The sequence below is a fragment of the Eumetopias jubatus genome, unplaced genomic scaffold, assembly GCF_037043125.1.
Source record: "Eumetopias jubatus isolate StellerSeaLion01/CBP00866 unplaced genomic scaffold, mEumJub1_p1.0 scaffold_5, whole genome shotgun sequence".
Lineage (NCBI taxonomy): Eukaryota > Metazoa > Chordata > Mammalia > Carnivora > Otariidae > Eumetopias > Eumetopias jubatus.
In genome coordinates, this window is record NW_028274811.1 from 84715851 (window position 1) to 84737286 (window position 21436).

The window sequence follows — 21436 nt, forward strand, 5'->3', positions numbered from 1 at the left end:
AAAATGGAACTTATAATTTTTATCTAACAGGGTTTTCTAGGACTGTAGGAGATAATGTATATGAAAATCCCTGACTCTTATGCCTGGCCTCAAATTAGCACCCAAATAGGCAACTTTCACCATCTTTGTGGATGCCAAATGAGGAAACTAGTACACTTTACTTTATTGCCCCCCTTCTTGAAGGGGATAACAGATATCTGAACATATTAGAATGAATTGGTTATACATTCCCACGGACTTGTTCCTTGGCAGGTGTCTTTAATAATTAGCCTTTTCCCCTCCAATCATGAGGCTGTATAATATGGGTATTTCATAAACTAAAGTTGTCTTTAATCTGCATCTACTAAAAGGGAGGGTCTTTAAAACATGTTTTGAATTTACCTAAAGAAAAGTATGAAACAGAGAAGAGCAATAATCCCAAGGAAATATTCAGCTGGAATGCAGGAGTGGAAATTTGGTTGAAGCCAGCTTTGTGGTTCCTTTCCCTCTTAGGGCTGTCAGACCCTCTATACCCTAACCTCACAGAGGATGTCACGTCTGGGAGAGGTACTTATTTGTCCCCAGATCACACAGCAAGTCTTTGCTCCTATTTTGTGTTTCTGGCCTATACTCCAAGCTGGGTGTGCTGGATTTTCCCAATGCAGTCTCCTCTCTTGGTTACTGTTGACAATTAAAATTTTACAGCCTGGAGTGATTTGTTTGAGGGAGGGAACAGCAGCTTTGAGTGTCCTTTGCCGTGATTGGAGGAATGGGCTTTCAGCCTCCATAATAATGTACAACAGCTGCTGAAGAACATCTCATTCTAAGTGACACCACATTGAAAATGGAGAACCAGCCTCCATAGTCATTTGTACAGTCATTTGTATGATTGAATTTCCCATTTTGAGGGAGGCAGATGACATTTTTATCTAAAAACAATTTAGCTTTCTTTCTATATTGAGGAGGAACCAGATCTACCAGCAGAATATAAAACAGGTTATAGAAAGAGGGAGAAGGTCTTGATAGGAGGAAATGAAGCAAACCAAACAAAGCAATAAAGTAAGGAATTTGCATCCACCTGTTTTTGTACACAATGATAACAAAATAACTCTTTCTTTCCTTGAATGCTTAGTCCCTTAAACTGGCTCCACCCGAGTGATCATAATAAGGAAAGTTGGAGATAGCCAAAAGTTTAATTTGTATTTATCACATGGTTGAATTCCTGGGCATTTGAGCAGCTTGGGAAACAGGAGAGCTGCCTAGGAGAGAGGTGAGAGCTGTTCTGAGACATCATGGGTACCCTGGCCACCTGAGCACTGAGCCATTTAGACCTGTTGTCCACTAACTGAACTCCAGCAGTGGATGGCATAGTCTAATTTGTTGTCACTACTGAGGTGGTGTCCGACTGTATTCAGCTCACTTGTGGTATCTAAATCAAAAAGAGCATTGTGATGGGGGAAAATCTGTGTTGTAAAACATAATTCCATGTATGGTCCCCAATAATGGCATTTTGGGAGAGAATTATGAACTTGAACCACCAAATCTAATAATGTTTGCTGCAACTTCTGAGCTATTTGTGTTGTGTTTTCCAAATTTCCAAATTCCTTTCTACTTGGTCTCTTTTAGAATTTCTCAGAAGTTCTTTTAAGAAGGAAAAGGCATTTTCCCCTGACTTCCCCCCAGGTCTTCTTCTGTACACTTCAATACATTTCACAGATACAGAGTCAGAGGATTAGACCTCTGCCTTGGGAGATTTCTAGGTTCCACTCTAACTACATCTTTCTCATAACCTGTTTTATTTCCTTCTTAGTTGAACATGTGGTGGGACATTCTAAGTGAACCCATATTATACATTAACTTCTAATACTTGAGTCTGTTCTTAAGGAAGCGGTTTGAATTCTATTTGAAAACCATAATGTGTTTGCTTATGCCTTAGTGAAAAGGAATAGAGTAACAAGAACTGATTCTAAAATATAGTTGTGCTGGGTACAAAGTGGTGCCCGGGGGCCCTCTGTAGAGCTGACATAGAGGTAAAGGATCAGACTTCCTCATCACAACCAGATATCTAAATTCCAGAGTGTATGGGTAACGTGGTAACATCATCCCAACAGCTGTTTCTCCTTTGAAGGATGACTTTTCTGTCTACTGACACCTCTAAGAGCAGGAGGAGAGTCATAAAGGAAGAAGTAGCATAAAAAAATATTCCGTCCTGGGACAACCTCTTTCCCAAACCTTTTCCATTTTTAGCAATAACTGTGTGTCCTTTTGCTCTCAGACATCAATTTAGAAGTAAGAAAAATTGTTCTATTTGAGGGCAAAAGGAAAATTGAAATGGGTCTTAGAGTCTAGTAAGAGAAAAGCCTGCTTAGTATGAAGTATCCTGAAATAAAATGCTTGTGAAAATAGGTAAGTGGACTGAGATTTCCTATCTCCTTATTTGGTGAGGAATTACATTTTGTCAGGAGGTACCTGTTGAGTTAGTACATAAGGATGTGGAAACCATAAACTACAACCCAGTTGTGAACCAGAGCTCCTGTCTCTCTACTGTGTGACAGAAATGATGTGAAATTTAGAGAGAAATTTATTATTTGTAAACAAGAAACATGTAACCTTGGTAGCCATTGGCAGCCATTTCACTACCATGAGAGAAGACAGCCTGGAGACCAAACTAACACAAGGAGGAGGGCAGAGCCAAGGACCAGGGAGAAAAGGAGCCAGAGCCCTGATCAAACCATGCTTGAAGCCTACATGATCTCCAAACTGTTTATTACATGAGCCAATAAATCACTTTTGATGTTTAAGCCATTATGCATGTTGTGTTACTTCCAACCAAATACATCTTAATGGTTCCAGAATTTGTTCCCAGAAATAAGGTGTTGAAAATAACAGACTGCAGGGGCACCTGGGTGGCTCAGTCGTTAAGCGTCTGCCTTCGGCTCCGGTCATGATCCCAGGGTCCTGGGATCGAGCCCCACATCGGGCTCCCTGCTCCGCGGGAAGCCTGCTTCTCCCTCTCCCACTCCCCCTGCTTGTAGTTCCTGCTCTTGCTATCTCTCTTTGTTAAATAAATAAAATCTTTTTAAAAAAAAAAAAGAAAATAACTATAAAAAGTGCAAGTTGCTGAGTGAAAATTAGATCTAGGAAGGCAGTTAACATACTTTTATTCTAGGCTGGGAGGTTGGCAGTCATTGTCATGTGATAGCAAAACAATTAGTTAAACACAGGAATTCTTATCATGTGCCTCCTGAGGCTATTAGAAAACCTGGTAAGAAAAATTCAATAGGATAGAATGCCACGTGGTCTTCAATATGATTCTAAAATAAAAAGGCAAACTTAGGCATAAGAGGGTTTGTACAAAAACAAAGCAGAAAGTATATACTTTCTAAGAGAGGGCCTCTCTGGAAGCCTGATAATCTGGAGTCTGGCAGTGTTTAAAAAGCCCGGAGAATTACAGAGAAAAGGATGAAACCTTGATCAAACACCTGAATCCCCAAATATAAGTGATATAAGCTATAAATCCCCCTTCCATGCTTAAGCCAGATTGAGTTGCATTTTCAGTTATTTATAGTTACTTATTTTCCAATGAATTTTTACTTACCTTTAGTTACTTTATTTAAACCAATACAAGGCCTAAAATATGTTGTTGTTGTCATTGTTTTTACTTTGGTTTTTCATATCCCCCACCCACCTCACCTCTGGTAACCAGCAGTTTGTTCTCTATAGTTAAGAGTCTGTTTCTTTCTTACTATGTTCAGTTAGCCAACATATAGTACATCATTAGTTTTTGATGTAGTGTCCAACCATTCATTGGTTGCATATAACACGCAGTGCTCATCACAACATGTGCCCTCCTTAATACCCATCCCCCAGTTACTCCATTATCTGTAATGACATTTGCAAAAATCTTCTCCCATTCCGTGGGGTGCCTCTTTGTTTTGTTGACTGTTTCCTTTGCTGTGCAGAAGCTTTTTATCTTGATGAAGTCCCAAAAGTTCATTTTTGCTTTTGTTTCCTATGCCTTTAGAGACATGTCTTAAAAGAAGTTGCTGTGACCAATGTTGAAGAGGTTACTGCCTATGTTCTCCTGGGTTTTGATGGATTCTTGTCTCACATTGAGGGTTTTGATGGATTCTTGTCTCACATTGAGGGTTTTGATGGATTCTTGTCTCACATTGAGGTGTTTCATCCATTTTGAGTTTATCTTTGTGTATGGTGTAAGAGATTGGTCCAGTTTCATTCTTCTGCATATGGCTGTCCAGTTTTTCCAGCACCATTTATTGAAAAGACTGTCTTTTTTCCATTGGATGTTCTTTTCTGCTTTGTTGAAAATTACTTGACCATAAAGTTGCGGGTCCATATCTGGGCTCTCTATTCTGTTCCATTGGTCTATGTGTCTGTTTTTGTGCCAATACCATGCTGTCTTGATGATCACAGCTTTGTAGTATAGCTTGAAGTCAGGCATTGTGATGCCCCCAGCTTTGGTTTTCTTTTTCAACATTCCCCTGGCAATTCCGGGTCTTTTCTGGTTCCATACAAATTTTAGGATTGTTTGTTCCAATTCTGTGAAAAATGTCAATGGTATTTTAATAGGGATTGCTTTGAAAGTGAAGATTGTTCTGGGCAGCATAGACATTTTAACAATGTTTATTCTTCCAGTGCATGAGCTTGGAATGTTTTTCCATCTCTTTTTGTCTTCCTCCATTTCTTTCATAAGTGTGTTGTAGTTTCTAGAGTATAGATCCTTTATCTCTTTGGTTTGGTTTATTCCTAGGTATCTTATGGGTTTGGGTACTACTATAAATGGAATCAATTCCTTAATTTCTCTTTCTCCAGTTACATTGTTAGTGTATAGAAATACAACTGATTTCCTTTTTTTTAAAGATTTTATTTATTAATTTGACAGAGAGAGACACAGTGAGAGAGGGAGCACAAGCAGGGGGAGTAGGAGAGGGAGAAGCAGGCTTCCCACGGAGCAGGGAACCCAATGCAGGGCTCGATCCCAGGACCCTGGAATCATGACCTGAGCTGAAGGCAGACACTTAACGACTGAGCCACCCAAGCGGCCCAAATGCAACTGATTTCTGTGCATTGATTTTGTATCCTTCCACATTGCTGAATTGCTGTATGAGTTCTAGTAACTTGTGTGGAGTTTTTTGGGTTTTCCACATAAAGTATCATGTCATCTGCAAAGAGAGAGAGTTTGACTTCTTCTTTGCCAATTTGAATGCCTTTTATTTCTTTTTGTTGTCTGATTCCTGAGGCTAGGACTTCTAGTACTATGCTGAATAATAATGGTGAGAGTGGACATCCCTGTTGTGTTCCTGACCTAAAGGAAAAAGCTCTCAGTTTTTCCCCATTAAGAATAATATTCGCTGTGGGGTTTTCATAGATGGGTCTTATGATATTGAGGTATGTTCCCTCTATCCCTATACTTTGAAGAGTTTTAATCAGGAAAAGATGCTGTATTTTGTCAAATGCTTTTTCTGCATCAATTGAGAGGATCATATGGTTCTTGTCTCTTCTTTTGTTAATGTGATCTATCACGTTGATTGATTTGCAATTGTTGAACCACCTGTGCATTCCAGGAATAAATCCCACCTGGTTGTGGTGAATAATCCTTTTAATGTACTGTTGGATCCTGTTGGCTAGGATCTTGTTAGTATTTTGGCATCCATGTTCATCAGGAATATCGGTCTGTAATTCTCCTTTTTGAGGGGGTCTTTGTCTGGTTTTGGGATCAGGGTAATGCTGGCCTCATAGAACGAATTTGTAAGTTTTCCTTCTATTCCTACTTTTTGAAACAGCTTCAGTAGAATAAGTATGATTTCTTCTTTAAATGTTTGGTAGAATTCCCCTGGGAAGTCATCTGGCCTTGGGCTCTTGTTTTTTCGGAGGTTTTTAATTATTGCTTCAATTTCCTTACTGGTTATTGGTCTGTTTAGATTGTCTATTTTTTCCTGTTTCAGTCTTGGTAGTTTATAAGTTTCCAGGAATGCATCCGTTTCTTCTAGATTGCTAATTTGTTGGCATGTAGTTGCTGGTAATAATTTCTAATATTTTTTTCTATTTCCTTGTTATTAGTTGTGATTGCTCCCCTTTCATTCATTATTTTATTGAATTGGGTCCTTTCCCTTTTCTTTTGGCTAAGTCTGGCCAGAGGTTTATTGATCTTATTAATTCTTTCAAAGAACCAGCGTCTAGTTTCATTGATCTGTTCTACTGTTTTTCTGGTTTCTAGTTCATTGATTTCTGCTCTAATCTTTATTATTTCTCTTCTCTTGCTTGGTTTAGGCTTTATTTGCTGTTCTTTCTCCAGGTCCTTTAGGTGTAAGGTTAGCTTGTGCATTTGGGATTTTTCTAAATTTTTGAGAGAGGCTTAGGTGGCTATGTATTTCCCTTTTAGGACTGCCTTTGCAGTATCCCATAGGTTTTGAACCGATGTGTTTTCATTCTCATTAGTTTCAATAAATTGAAAGTTCTTCTTTAACTTCCTGGTTGACCCAGTTATTCTTTAGAAGGATGCTCTTTAACTTCCAAGTGTTTTGAGTTCCTTCCAAATTTCTTCTTGTGGTTGAGTTCCAGTTTCAAAGCATTGTGGTCTGAAAATATGCAGGGAATAATCTTAATCTTTTGGTATTGGTTGAGACCTGATTTGTGACCCAGTATGTGGTCTCTTCTGGAGAAAATATCATGTGCCCTCGAGAAGAATGAGTATTCTGTTGTTTAAGTATGGAAGGTTCTGTATATATCTACGAAATCCATCTGGTCCAATGTGTCATTCGGAGCTCTTATTTCTTTGTTGATCTTTTGATTAGATGATCTGTCCATTGCTGTGAGTGGAGAGTTGAGGTCTCCTACTATTAATGTATTATTATAATATGTTTCTTTATTTTGGTTATTAATTGTTTTATATAGTTGGCTGCTCCCATGTTGGGGGCATAGAGATTTACAATTATTAGATCTTGTTGGATAGACCCTTGAAGTATGATACAGTGTCCTTCTACATCTCTTACTATGGTCTTTGGTTTAAAATCTAATTTGTCTGAAAAAAATTAAAATCTAATTTGTCTGATATAATCTAACCCCCAGGTTACTTTTGAGGTCCATTAGCATGGTAAATTGTTCTCCATGCCCTCACCTTCAATCTGGAGGTGTCTTTAGGTTCAAAATGAATCTCTTGTAGACAGCATATGGATGGGTCCTGTTTTTTTATCCAATCTGAAACCCTGTTTCTTTTCATGGGATCATTCAGCCCATTTACATTCAAAGTAACTATTGAAAGATATGAATTTAGTGCCATTGTATTGCCTATAAAGTCTGTTTCTGTAGATTTTGTTTCTTTCTAGTCTATGTGACTTTTGGGGTCTCTCTTCGCTTACAGAATCCCCCTTAATATTTCTTGCAGAGCTGGCTTGGTGGTCACATATTCTTTCAGTTTCTGCCTGTCCTGAAAGCTTTTTATCTCTCCATCCATTCTGAATGACAGCCTTGCTTTATAAAGTATTCTTGGCTGCATGGTCTTTTCATTTAGTACCCTGAATATGTCTTGCCAGGCCTTTCTGGCTTGCCAGGTTTCTGTGGATAGGTCTGATGTTATTTTGATGTTCCTCCCTCCATATGTAAGAAACCTTCTCTCCCTGGCTATTCTTAGGATAGTTTCTGTGGCTGTAAAATTTGCAAGCTTCACTATTATATGTCGGGGTGTTGATCTATTTTTATTGATTTTGGGAAGGGTCCTCTCTGCCTCTTGGACTCGAATGCTTGTTTCCATCCCCAGATTAGGGAAGTTCTCAGCTGTGATTTGCTCAAATATACCTTCTAGCTCTCTCTCTCTCCACCCCCTTGGGGAATCCCAATAATTCTGACACTGGAATGTTTCATGGCATCATTATTCTCTCCAATCCTTTTTTCATGTGCTACTAGCAGCCTGTATCTGTTTTCCTCAACTTCCTTCCTTTCCATCAGCTTATCTTCTATATCACTAATTCTTCTGCCTCATTTACCCTGGCTGTTAAGAGTATCCAGTTTAGACTGCATCTCATTCATAGCATTATTTAGTTCGGCCTCATTAGACCTCATTTCTGCTCTTAGAGATTCTGTATTGTCACTAATGCTTTTTTTAAGCCTAGCTATTGACTTTATGATTGCTATCCTGAATTCTGTCTCTGACATCTTGCTTATATACATATCCATTAGTTCTGTGGCAAGGGACATTGTCTCTGGTTCTTTTCTTTGTTGAGAGTTCCTCCTCCTCGTCATTTTGTCGAGGGATGGTTGAGTGATTGAGAAGAGTCCAAAATATCAACCATGACGCAAGCAAGATGCACCCTAGCAAAATCCAGAGTGGCCAGAAGCCACCACTGAAAAACAAAGCAAAAATGAAACACAAGAATAAAATTAAAAAATAAATTTTTTTAATTAATTAAGGGGGAGTGGGGAGGGAGGACTATAATCTCTCAGTGTGGACAAAGCAGGGTGTTTCAGTTGTTCCTGGGTATATTTTGGTCTGTGTGTTAGAGGACACTACATCCCAAAATTACAAGGAAAGTAAAACTTGTATATATATAAAGGCAAAATTGAATAGAGTGAAAAAAGGACTAAAATAAAACATATATCTATAAAAATATAGATGTGAAAAAATACAAGTTAAAAAGTGACTATCAAATATAAATTTGATATAATAAACATCTAGTTGAAATGAGAAGGTAAAAAGAAAAAAAACAGAGAAAAAGCATAAGAAAAAAAAAGAAAAGAAGAATTTTATCTGAAAAATAAACAAGTCTTGAGGCCACACCTGGAGCTCAATATACAATATTCCCCTAGCGTTGGGATTTTACAGTCTTCCGGGATCCATAGGATTGTCGTCCACCTGTTCTTCCAACCTGTCTTCTGGGGGAGGGGCCTGCCTTGCTGTTTCTCAGGTAACCCTGCCTGTGCGGAATTGCCCTGCCCCCTGTCAGGGGGATGGGCTCAGTGGAAACTGGTCCTCTGTGTAACTTTTGTTCTCTGGAGGCTTTCCGTGCCTCTTCCGAGGATCAGAGCAAAAACCACCGCACCCAAACCCCTGGCCCAGAGCAGAAAAATCGCAGTCTGTCCTCTGTAATAAACCCTCCAGGACAGTCTTCGCTTCTGTATGCTCCCCGAACACCACCGCAGCCTCCTGCAGTGCTCGCCCACAGCAACTCTCCCAGAGGTAGACCCAGGAGTTCAGGAGTGCCACTGCCCTTTGTGCTTCTAAAACCGCAAACAGCTGTGGGCTCACGCGCATACCTGAAGTTCCTGGATCCTGTCTGGACGCCACTCTAAAGACCTTTCCTGGCCACTACCACTCTGAGTTTTTGCCCAGTCGCGGGCACAGTTTCCAGATTTTTTCAGGCCGCTCAAGAAAAGAGCAATTATCAACCAGCCCGGCTCACGGGTTACACATAACATCAGAACTGAGAGTTCCCTCCTGGGGTCACTGACCATAACCTGCTTCCTGACTTCACTGCTCAGGCACTCTGTCGGTTCAGGAACTCCCTTTTGCTCTGTGGTTTCTCATATCCTGAGACCACAGTGCCCTACCTAGAATTCTGCCTTTTCATTTCCAGAGCCCCGTTCAGAGAGAGATGTCTCTCACTAGAGCAGGTTTCTAAGGGTTCTGATTTTGTGCTCCAGTGTTATATCACTTTCCAGGAGCCAGCTTATGGAGGCTCCCTCCCCCTTCTGTTTATCTTCTGCTGTCTCCCCACAGATTCATGACTCTGCACATCCTACCTTGCAAAAAGCAGTCGTTTTTCTGCTTGTATAAGATCCAGATATATATTCTTACATTTCAGGCTGATTTCTTGGGTGTTCAAAATGGTTTGATAGATATCCAGCTAAATTCAGGGGACCAGTTGTAACGGGGTCCCCTACTTCTCTGCCACCTTGCCTCCTCCCTTGTCATTATTTTTAAATCTTTATTCTATTCTATTGTTCTTGCCTCTTCCAGGAGACTCAAGGTTTGAATATTCTTTTGAGTGCCTGGTTTTTCTGCCTGATCTGAAAAAATGGATGAGCTAAATGCTACATTGCTTGAGTAGGGTAAATTCTTAAACCACATAATCACAAATTAGAATTCTGAAAAGAAACCTGAGTTTGTACTTTAGCAATTACTGCATGATAAGATGGTCATCATTGAGGCTGGCTCTGGACAGATCTGGTATCTGCATTGTGAATCGGCAATCTCTTCATGGTGCTGGCTTGTGATTTGGTTCTTGCCTTCCCTGGTTTTTACTGAGGGCTTGGTGATTTCTCACCAAGAAAGGGGTTTGGTGAATTCTCACCCAGCGGGCCAAACACTGGGAATGTAGTTCTTCATATGTTTTCTGTCTTCAACTTCTCAATATACACATTTTCTCTCCAACCCTTTTTTTTAAAACCCCTTCTAGGATGGTCATAACAACTATTGGGCAGTCTTTTTCCATTTTCTTAACTAAAGTAGAAGTTTCCATGGATACTCAAGACCTCAGTGGTAAAGTGCAGAAACACAGTTCCAACTACCTGAAGAAGGAATTATTTGGTTCACACTACACACCATGGAAAATCTGGGCTCTGACCCCATGGATGATTGGATAGAAGACTCAAAGATCAACAGGACAATCTCTCTCTGTGTGTCTCTGAATTTCTTCTCTGCTTCTTTCTATATGTCAGCTTTGGTCTTTGAGGTTAGCTGTCCTCACAAGTCTCTAATGATGGCAAGATATAGGCTTATATCCTGATAAGTTCTTGACTAGATATGAAAGCATTTTCCCGGCCAGCTCCAGCTGGGAAAATCCTGAGGAAGGGCTCTCATTGACTTGACATATATCACACACTCTAGTGCAGTCAAACTGTGGCCAGGGGGAAGGGATACAAGGTTTGGCTGACCTGGGCAGGTGCCCACTTCTCCTGGTAGAGGATGATGATCTGCATCCCTCAAGAGAGTCACATGGATGAAATGAGTGAGGAGCAATTCCCAAGGGAAGGGGAGAGGGGAACAATCTGTACAGTAGCGAGGTGAGTGAGTGTGCATAATAATATAATTGGTGACTTACATGCAATAGGTTCTCAATAAATGCTACTAAATGGATGGCTTAGTCTTGAGTTCTCCAGCTTTAGAAATGGTTTTTACTCATTTCTCTTAGTCTGGAGGTGTCTGCTTAACCTCTATCTCACCCCTATTCTCAGCCTGAGGTCTTTCTGCCTAACTTCTCAAGAAATCTTGATGACTCTTTTTTTATTTCAAAAATTTTATTTCAAAAATAAAGCTACCAGTAAGTCAGGTCGTTTATTTGTCTCATTCCTTCTGCAAACTGAAATAATTTCTCTTCTTCAATCTTTGCTATTCCCCCAGCCTCAACTCTTCACTCCCCTTTGAACTTTATGGTTTCTACAGCCATAGTCGGGAGAGTTTTCTAGAAGACTTATCCTGTCTTCCAGATGCAAGATTTACCTAAGGTATGTAAACACCAATGGCAAAAGGGCAATCACACATATGGCCTACATTTAGGAACCAAAACTACTATTCACATGGGGATGCCTCCATTTATTATAAATCTCTGGTGTGTTACTGATGATGTGTGGAGAATGAGTACTTCTTGAGTCCTATTTCTAACCAACAATAAACATGGAAATACTGAAGCCAGTTTTTGAAGGGTTTCCTCATTGAACTTTCTTGCCAACTGACTGCCTATTACAACCAAACATGTGGAACACAGACAAAGTTCTGGAAGAGTGATCGTTAGTTGACTATAAATAACTGGGAGACAAACGTCCGCTGGAAGCACAAGGAAGATTAGCTTGGCAACTAATGTGACAAGAGAAAAAATAGAAATGGATAACTGCTTCCTTCTTCCTGATAAAAATTCAGAGAAATGGAATAATTTCTCGATGTCTTGCAAGTAAGAAAATTCATTCTTCTAAAAAACAAGGCAATAAAATCTTTGGAAGAAAAGGAGACCCAGAATCACACCATCTTGCATGATAACTACAAATAAGAAACTCAGATAATTTCAAATAGAAACACATGGTATACAGCATTACCACTGTGAATCCTGCCGTCTGAAACCAGCTCAAGAATTTAAAATATTGATTCTGGCAACACTTGTATGACTTTCCACTACAGCAAAGTTACGAAAATGGAAACACAGACTGCCATTTTGCAAAAAAGGATAATCTCAAAAATATGGCCATCTTGAGAACAAGAACATGCAGACATTGGACTCTTTATTTCTTGTCTATTATTGCTAGATTTCTCAGAATTCACAAAAACAAAACAAAATACTTCGTTAGCATTTACTAAGATGGAAAAAATAAGAATCTCCTATCTGGTATGTCGGATTAGTCATTGAGAAAAATGCAAATTAAAACAGCTTGTGGGGGAAATGTGATATTCTGTGGATATATCTAACAAGTTTAAAAAGGAAAGTGGTAGAGGATAAAAGGAAGCTTATAATATTAAGAATAGCTGACATGAGTTGTCCAAAAATATCTATCAGGAACTTCTATGCTGTGAGCTTCATAGCTAATTGTTGAAAATGTCATACCTTCTTTTATTAAATAATACTCATTTATGGTTAATTCCAAACACTAAATTTTTATTACTTGTATTTTTTTTAAGATTTTATTTATTTATTTGACAGAGAGAGACAACACAAGCAAGGGGAGTAGGAGAGGGAGAAGCAGGCTTCCCCGTGGAGCAGGGAGCCTGATGCGGGGCTCGATCCCAGGACCCTGGGATCATGACCTGAGCCGAAGGCAGACGCTTAACGACTGAGCCACCCAGGCGCCCCTATTACTTGTATTTTTTAAAGCAAAATATATTTCAAGAGAAAATCATGAAAACTAAAAACTCAAGATAATTTCAAATGTCAAACCAAATAAACTCTTTGTGAAATTAAGACTGTTTTTCCCCAAAGAAAGTCATATTTTAAATGCATACGTACCGTATTTCTGTCATTATAAGGAAATGGGTATGAATCCCAAGATTCATGTCTAGAAGATGACATAAGTGAGTATTGACATTTCCTCAGATAATTCCCAATCATCCAAAAAAATTGAAGGGCAGGGGGAATTAAAGTCCAAAGAAAGAAAGACTTTGAACTTCAGCAATCATGGAGAGATGATGGCTGTGACCAGAGCTACAGCATTAATAGAAAGGTAGTGGGAAAAGAAGTGACGTGTTGTACAGGGGAATTTTTATGTGGTGCCCACCCACGCTTGTACAAAGGGAGGTCATGAGTTGACTTCAGGAGTGTGTGAAATCCTGGAACATTTGCCCCAGAAGAGACCTTTGATGAGCTCCCACCTGGCCTTTGACAGATAGGCAGACCAAAGTGGGCTGGAGGGTTAGCTCCAGGTCACAGCATCTGTTCGGCTCTTGCTGGCTGATGACCATTTATAGGTGAGAGCTTCTCTAGTTCTCAGCACCACAAACACAAATCTTTGAGGGCCCTGCCCCTGGAAATGAAGCATAGGTTTAGTTTTCATTTTACAAATTTTCATTTTCTGTCTTTTAAAGAGCGGCTTCAAATCTGTACTATAGAAAATACGTACTTAAAAGAAATCCAATGTAACGAAGGCTTTTCCTATGACTTGCGTTTTGGATTAGCCCATGAGCCACAGTGAATTTTAGAGGTGAATTTTAGAATTCCAGAACATTTGCATTTAAAAGACCTTAGAGAGCATTTAAAAACATATCTTTCTTAAAAATGGAAAGAGCTGTTTTTACAGGCTGTCTCCCATGCCTGCATTTCACAGGAAGCCAAGTGACTGCAGAGCAGAGAGTGAGGCTATCTCTCCTGGCCTCCATTCTGATGCTACTTCCACTGTTCCCTGCTTCCTCTCTTGCTCCCGTTTCTTCCTTAGCACGAAAAGAAGAGAGAGAAATCTGAAATTCTTATAGTGATATATAGACGTATTTGATTTTGCTAACATATAAAGCCTTTTAATTGTCTGACATTTTTGCCAACGATCTGTAGTGTGTATTTGGGGAAGTCATTATTCAATCATAAATCACTAGTCTGACCCTCTCATTTATCATGTGATCATTATGCATGGACTGTTTTGGAACTGCACTTTAAGGACCACCTATGAAAAATGATTCTTTCATTCATGCATTCATTCAGCAAATGTTTATTGAGAACTTACTCTTTGCCAAAAGCTACTAGGTATGGAGAGAAAACAAGTCAAAACACAAGCTCTTGTTCCGAGGAGCTTACAGTCTAGTGGGAAAGAAAGGCAAATATCAAACATAAGTACATTCCCATGTTATAGGTGATATACGTCAATAACTATATAATAATACATCAACATAGCACGGTGCTTAAGTGTGTAGATAATTAACTCACTCTGTCAGGGAGGCATCTTACTTCTAAGCACTTCTTAAAAATTACTTAATCTCTCTGAGTTTCAATTTTCTTATATTCAGACTGGAGACAAATAATAGTTCCTATGGCATAGGATGTTATGAGAATTGAGTGAGATATAATTTGTAACATTACTTTCACATAGTAGGTACTCAATAAATGTTAGCCATTTTATTATTCTTTCCACAGTAGAAGCACAAAAGAGGTATCGTCTTTGACTTGTGAGGGTCTAAAGATGCTTCATGGGAAGACTCTACTCTTGCCATGTCTTGAAAATGTACCAAATTTCTGCGAGATAACTGTGGGAAGAAATAGATTGTGGGCAAGAGGAGTTCTATGAGTAGGGTGCTAAAAGCAGGACACAACGTGGCACACTGGGAAATCTTCAGGCCTCAGGGAGTAGCCAGTGCTCAGGATGTAGGCCTGGCTGTTCTGTACATAAGACACAGGCAGGGACTGGGCACCATAATGCTACAAGAAGGACCTGATTCTGTCCTACTCTCCATGCCCTGTGCCTTGGCCTTGGGTTTCTTATTGGGGAATTGGATGGTAAAACTAAATGATTTCTACTGTCTCCCTCCCTCCAAAGTCTATGGTTTTAACTTAGAATCTAATCAGGTCAAGCCAGAAGAGTTATCTTGCATTCTGGGAAAAACCGGTGAACGTTATCAGTTGGGACACTGCTTAAGAAAGGTATCAGTGCTTTAAGGCAGTCTTTGCGGGGGAGGTGGGGGAGTGTGAGGAAAGACAGACTCCTGAGCAGCCACTGAATTAAAGGATTGGCTCATTCTTATGCACGGAAAGCACTTCCTGAAAAATGTATGATTAATATGACTCATGTATTTGTACTGTCTTTCAAACTAGTGAACTTGTTCAGTTGCTATTGTGATGTGTTCAAATGCTTCAGCTTTTGTCATGATGTAATTTCTCAAGCAGTGGATACTAAATGTCTGCAATGATAATGTGGGGATCCAGAAACAGTTTTAACTTGTTAAAGGGTCTTGAGTAGGACAATCCTGAGAATCACTAGACACTACTGAATTGCTATGAATTGATTTTTATCTCAAGGCTTAAAAATTAATCCATACAACCTGAAACTTAAAACATTTTTTTTAACAATGTAAAATGATGCCAAGGCTGATAGAAATAAAACATGGCCAAAATGGAGAAACATCCCCCAAAGAACAAATAGTCTTTCTTAGAGCTTTTCTATATCAGAAGTCTTTTTTGTAATTGTTAAGTTTTTCATTTTAATTCCAGTATTGTTAACATACAGTGCTACATTAGTTTCAGGTGTACAATATAGTGATTCAAAAATTCTGTACATTTCTCAGTCCTTATCATAAGCTAGCTCTTAATCACCTTCACCTATTTCACCCATCTCCCCACCCCCCACCTCCCCTCTGGTAACCATCAGTTTGTTCTCTAAAGTTAACAGTCTGTTTCTTGGTTTGTCTCTCTCTCTCTATTTTTTCCCCCTTGCTTGTTTGTTTTGTTTTTTAAATTCCACATATGAGTGAAATCATGTGGTATTTGTGTTTCTCTGGCTGACTTATTTTACTTAGCTTTATACTCTCTAGCTCCATCCATGTTGTTGTAAATGGCAAGATTTCATTTTTGTAATGGCTGAATAATATTCCTTTGTGTGTGTGTGTGTATATATATATATATACCACATCTTCTTTATCCATTCATCTGTTGATGGACACTTGTGCTGCTTCCATAATTTGGCTATTGTTAAAAATGCTGCAATAAACATAGGGGTGCATGTATCTCTTTGAATTAGCATTTTTATATTTTTGCAGTAAATACCCAGTAGTTCAATTACTGCATGGTAGGGTAGTTCTATTTTTAACTTTTTGAGGAACCTCCATACTGTTTTCCAGAGTGGCTGTACCATTGCATTCCCACCAAGAGTGCAAGAGGTTTCCTTTTTCTCCACATCCTCACCAGCACTTGTTGTTATTTATGTTGTGGATTTTAACTATTCTAACAGGTGTGAGGTGATATCTCATTTTAGTTTTGATTTGTATTTCCCTGATGATGAGTGATGTTGAGCATCTTTTCATGAGTCTGTTGGCCATCTGGATGTCTTGTTTGGAGAAATGTCTGTTCATATCTTCTGCCCATTTCTTGACAGGATTTTTCATTTTTTGGGTGTTGAGTTTGATAAGTTCTTTATAGATTTTGGATACTAGCCCTTTATTGGATATGTCACTTGCAAATATTTTCTCCCATTCAGTAGATTGCCTTTTAATTTTGTTGATCATTTCCTTTGCTGTGCAGAAGCTTTTTATTTTGATGTAGTTCCAATTATTATATATATATGTATATATATATATGTGTATATATATATATGTGTGTGTATATATATATATGTGTGTGTGTATATATATATATTTGCTCTTATTTACCTTGCCTCAGGAGATATATCTAGAAAAATGTTGCTTCGGCCAATATCAGAGAAATCACTGCCTGTAGTCTCTTCTAGGATTTTTATGGTTTTAGGTCTCACATTTTGGTCCTTGATCCATTTTAAGTTTATTTTTGTGTGTGGTATAAGAAAGTGGTCCAGTTTCATCTTTTGCATGTAGTTGTCCAGTTTTCCCAACACCATTTGTTGAAGAGACTTTTTCCCTATTGCATGTTCTTTCTTCCTTTGTCAAAGATTAATTGACCATATAATTATGGGTTTATATCCGGGTTTTCTATTCTGTTCCATTGATCTATGTGTCTATTTTTATGCCAGCTTACTACAGCTTTGTAGTACAACCTAAAGTCTGGAATTGCAATGTCTCCAGTTTTGTTTTTCTTTTTCAAGATTGCTTTGGCTATTTGGGGTCTTTTGTGGTTCCATACAAATTTTAGGATTGTTTGTTCTAGTTCTATGAAAAATGCTGTTGATATTTTGATAGGGATTGCATTAAATTTGTAGATTGCTTTGGGTAGTAAGGACATTTTAACAGTATTCATTCTTCCAATTCATGAGCCTAGAATGTCTTCCCATTTCTTTGTGTTGTCTTCAGTTTCTTTCATCAGTGTTTTATAGTTCTCAGGGAATAGGTCTTTCATCTCTTTGGCTAAGTTTATTCTTAGATAGCTTATTATTTTTGGTGCAATTTTAAATGGGATTGTTTTCTTAATTTCTCTTCCTGCTGCTTTATTGTTAATGTCTGTATCACAAGTCTTGTACTAAAGATGCTGGTAATTCGGAAAGGGTTGTGGACTTCCTGTTATCACTCCCCACCTCCGTGAGTTTGGAAGCTCCCTAAGAAGATGATTTATATAAAAGAGATTTTCATGACAGAAACTGCTACCAGACCCTGATTGGTCCTGCCTGGTTCTGACTTCTATTTCAGAAGCCCAAGTGAGCTCCATATTTGAAGACAGGATTCATTCATTGTGGAAAGTGCCATAGGAAGGTTGTTGAACATAGGTCAGAATCTCCACGACAGTCTTTCCTCTAATCCAAGGGCATTATCCCCCCTCCATTAGGCACAGCTCAGAATATTCACATAGGTGGTGTTCTGGAATGTTCAGGCTCCAAGGTAAGAAACGTAGAGTGGTAGTGGGGAATTTGAGACTGGAAAGGACAAATGTGTGACACTCATTTGTTAACAGCTATAACTGGACCTGAAATCACATACATCCTTCAGTCTCTGCATAGGGTTCAAACCATGACTTGAAAAGTGTTTAGCATTAACAAAGGACAATGTCTACTCCTACGATCCCCACTCACCTATACTCTTCTCACAGGTTAAGCAAAGGTACTTCCCCTTACGCCTGGTGACCTACCCATAGCACCAGCTCCTCTTCATCGCCTGGTCCCCCAGCCCTCACTCTATACTAGCCAGAGCTGAGTTGCATTATGCACATTGCCTGCCTAGAAAAGGAAATTGGTTTGGTTTTGAGTGGCTTCAGAGGATGGATTTAAAGCCATTCAAACAGACTGGAATCAGCATGGGCTCCCTAATTGTATACTCAGCTCTAGATCTCTATAAGGTGGAATGGGGGTCTAGATGACCACTGGTTGTAGACATTGCTGAGGAAAAGATGGGCCTCACGCTTTATCACCTTTCTTTCAATGCTAGTCTATGACTTAGTGATGTCTTTTGGTCATTTAAATCAGTTGAATACTGGGTAGAACTTGGGAATTGCACAGAAATAAGCTAAAAATGAGGTAATTATTGAGATGTTCACATCAAATTTATTCCCTAAATGTATGCAAAGAGACAGGGGAAAGTCTAGGCAACTCAGAAATAAAAGAAATTTCCAAAATACTTGTGGTCAGAAAAAAAATCTGGAGACTTTGAGTGAGTTATCAGCATCCATTTATTAAAAGCACAGAAAGATGAACACTGGCAGATATTCCCAGCATTGTCTAAAAATAAAAAACAAAACCAGAAACCTTTCGCTCATCCTAATGATACATTTGTGAATATGTCATTCTTCTGAACTGGTGAAGTCTAGAGGCCTGTGGTTTGGTGTATGAGGACTGATTGCTTTACTTAAATTATCCAAAGATTTCGTTATTACAATTTGCTTGTCCTTATGGATTTCTCCTAGCAATCCCCATTTTTGACAAGAAAATACAATCAACAAATAAGTTCTTTTTGAAAATCGAAATGTTAGGTGAGTAGCAATTTTTTTAGATTTGAAGAGACTTTCTCACTTCTACTTGTATAAATAATTCAAGAGTCACTTTTGTAATTTTTTCCCCTTATTTCTTAGAGAAATCTTCTCTTTGTGGTTGAATGGTTGAGGAAGAGTAACTGCTTATGTTCCTGGCTATATCTAACCTCTGAACCAAAAGTTTGGTGTTCTCCCTTCGAAGTCGTTACAGCTTACATATTTGGTAATCCACAACGTTTCCTACACTAAAATCCAGAAACCACAGAAACAAATCTTGCTTTGGTGTTAATGTTGTTTAGAGGCTTCAGGGTAATAGGCAGCAAGTGTAGGCAAATTCCATTGCATTCTGGACTGTGTACTCAGGTGGGAAAACATCACAGGTGAGATGCAGGGGAAAAAACAGAACTCACCATGATGACCAGCACTGCCACGTATGATATTCTAGCACAAAATCACTGCAAGGCTAGCCTCAGTCAGAAAGTCCTGGAGCGAAGGTGCCAGAAAGAAGGGAGGGTCGGGCCCCACATGGGGACACACAAAATTTGCATGTATTTTTTCATTTAATCTTCACACTAACCTCTACTGTTTTATAAATGAAGAATCTAGCCAAAGAACCAAGAAGTGACAGCAGCAAGATTAAATTCTTGCTATAATTTCAGGTTTAGGGGAAGGAACTTACTGGGAGGACAAGTTTATCCCCCTACTGACTGGCGCATGAAATTTTGTTGTTTAAATTAAATGAACTTTATGTAGTGGTTTTCCAAATACATTCTTAGAAAAACTACTATTCTGAAGCTTTTGTGCTTGTTCAGTGGTTCTGGAATGTTTTATTTTGGTTTCATTCATGAAATGGAGTTCTGTTGATAAAATGCTTGTGTTATAAACCAACGCCTAGAAAATCATGAAATTATCTGTTTAAATTATTACCGGTTAATTGCATAAGTAAACATAATGCATTGCAACTTACAAAGGAAGGATCCAATTAGAAAAAAAAAAAAAACCCTCTTTTGTTGTTCTGCAATTAGAATTCTGTCACCATCTCATTTGTCTCCTCTTTTTAGCAATATTTATTGAAAGGATTCATATTCTTTGGTTACATCTGAACATGCTCTCTTCAGCCCACTCCAGTTAGGGTTCAGTATCAGCCATATCACCAGAACTACCCTAGTCTGTCACTACTTTATTGGCCAAATTGAGCCAGCCAAATTCAAGGTCTTTTTTTTTTCTTTCTCTCATTTTGTGTGACCTCTCAGAAACATTCAGCATAGATGAGAGCTCCCTTGCACAAACCCTTTCCTTGCTTATCTTCAAGGATACCACATTCACCTGGTTTCCCTTTTGCTTCCTTCCCTAACACCTTTTTCTCAGTGTACACTGCTGATCTCCCTCCTCATTTTGGCCCCTAAATATTGGAGAGAGCCGCACTGCCCTCTCTGTTCCTCTTAGCCATCCTCCCCAGTCCCACAGACTTAAATATTATCTACATGCTGAATAACTGGCCCATACCTTTATTTCAGATTCATATATTCAGCCTCTCACTTGACATCACTACTGAAAAGTCTAACGGATCTTACATTTAACATGCCCAAAATAAAATTCTTGATCTTTCCCCTCTCAAACTATTCCTTGTCTATTCTATCCCATCTTGGTAAGTGACAGCATTGTCTACCCAGCTGCTCAGAGTGAAAACATGGGAGGCATCCTTGACTTTTTTTACTTTCCTTCCTACAGCCATTTTTTTCCAGCAGGTCCTATCAACTTTATCTCCAAAACAAATCCTGAGTCATTTTACCTCTCTCCAACCTTCCTGCTGACATTCTAGTCCAAATAACCATAATTTCTCATCAGTTACTGCCCTAGCCTTCTGCTTCCACTCTTCCCCCTTCCAGAATAATCTGTTCTCCATACCATATATAGCTCAGGGGTTTTCAACTACAGCACTACTGATATTTTAGGCTAGCTGCGTGTTGTGGGGGCTATCCTGGGCATTACAGGATGTTTAGCAGTATCCCACTAGATGTCAGTAGCACTCCCCAGTTGTGATGACCAAAAACTGTCTCCACACATTGACAAATGTCCCCTGGGGGGGCAAAGTCACCCAGGGCTGAGAACCACTGCCATAGCCAGAACAATTTTTATCTAAAACATGAATCATGATTAATAATGATATAAGTATTAAAATAAAAAATGAAATAATAAAAAATTATGTCACTTCCCTACTTTAAACCCTCCAGTGACTTGCCACGTCTTTCATCATGTCTAGGAAGGCTCTGCATGATCTAGCCCATGCCAACTTCAGCTTGACCTTCGGTCCTCATTGGCCTTATTTCTGTTCCTCACATGAATTAAACTCATTCTCACCTCAGGGCATTGTACTTCATATCCCACCTAGAACCCCTCTCCCACAACTTCTGAACTTCTTCCTGGCTCCTCTCTCCACATATTGGATCCAGCTT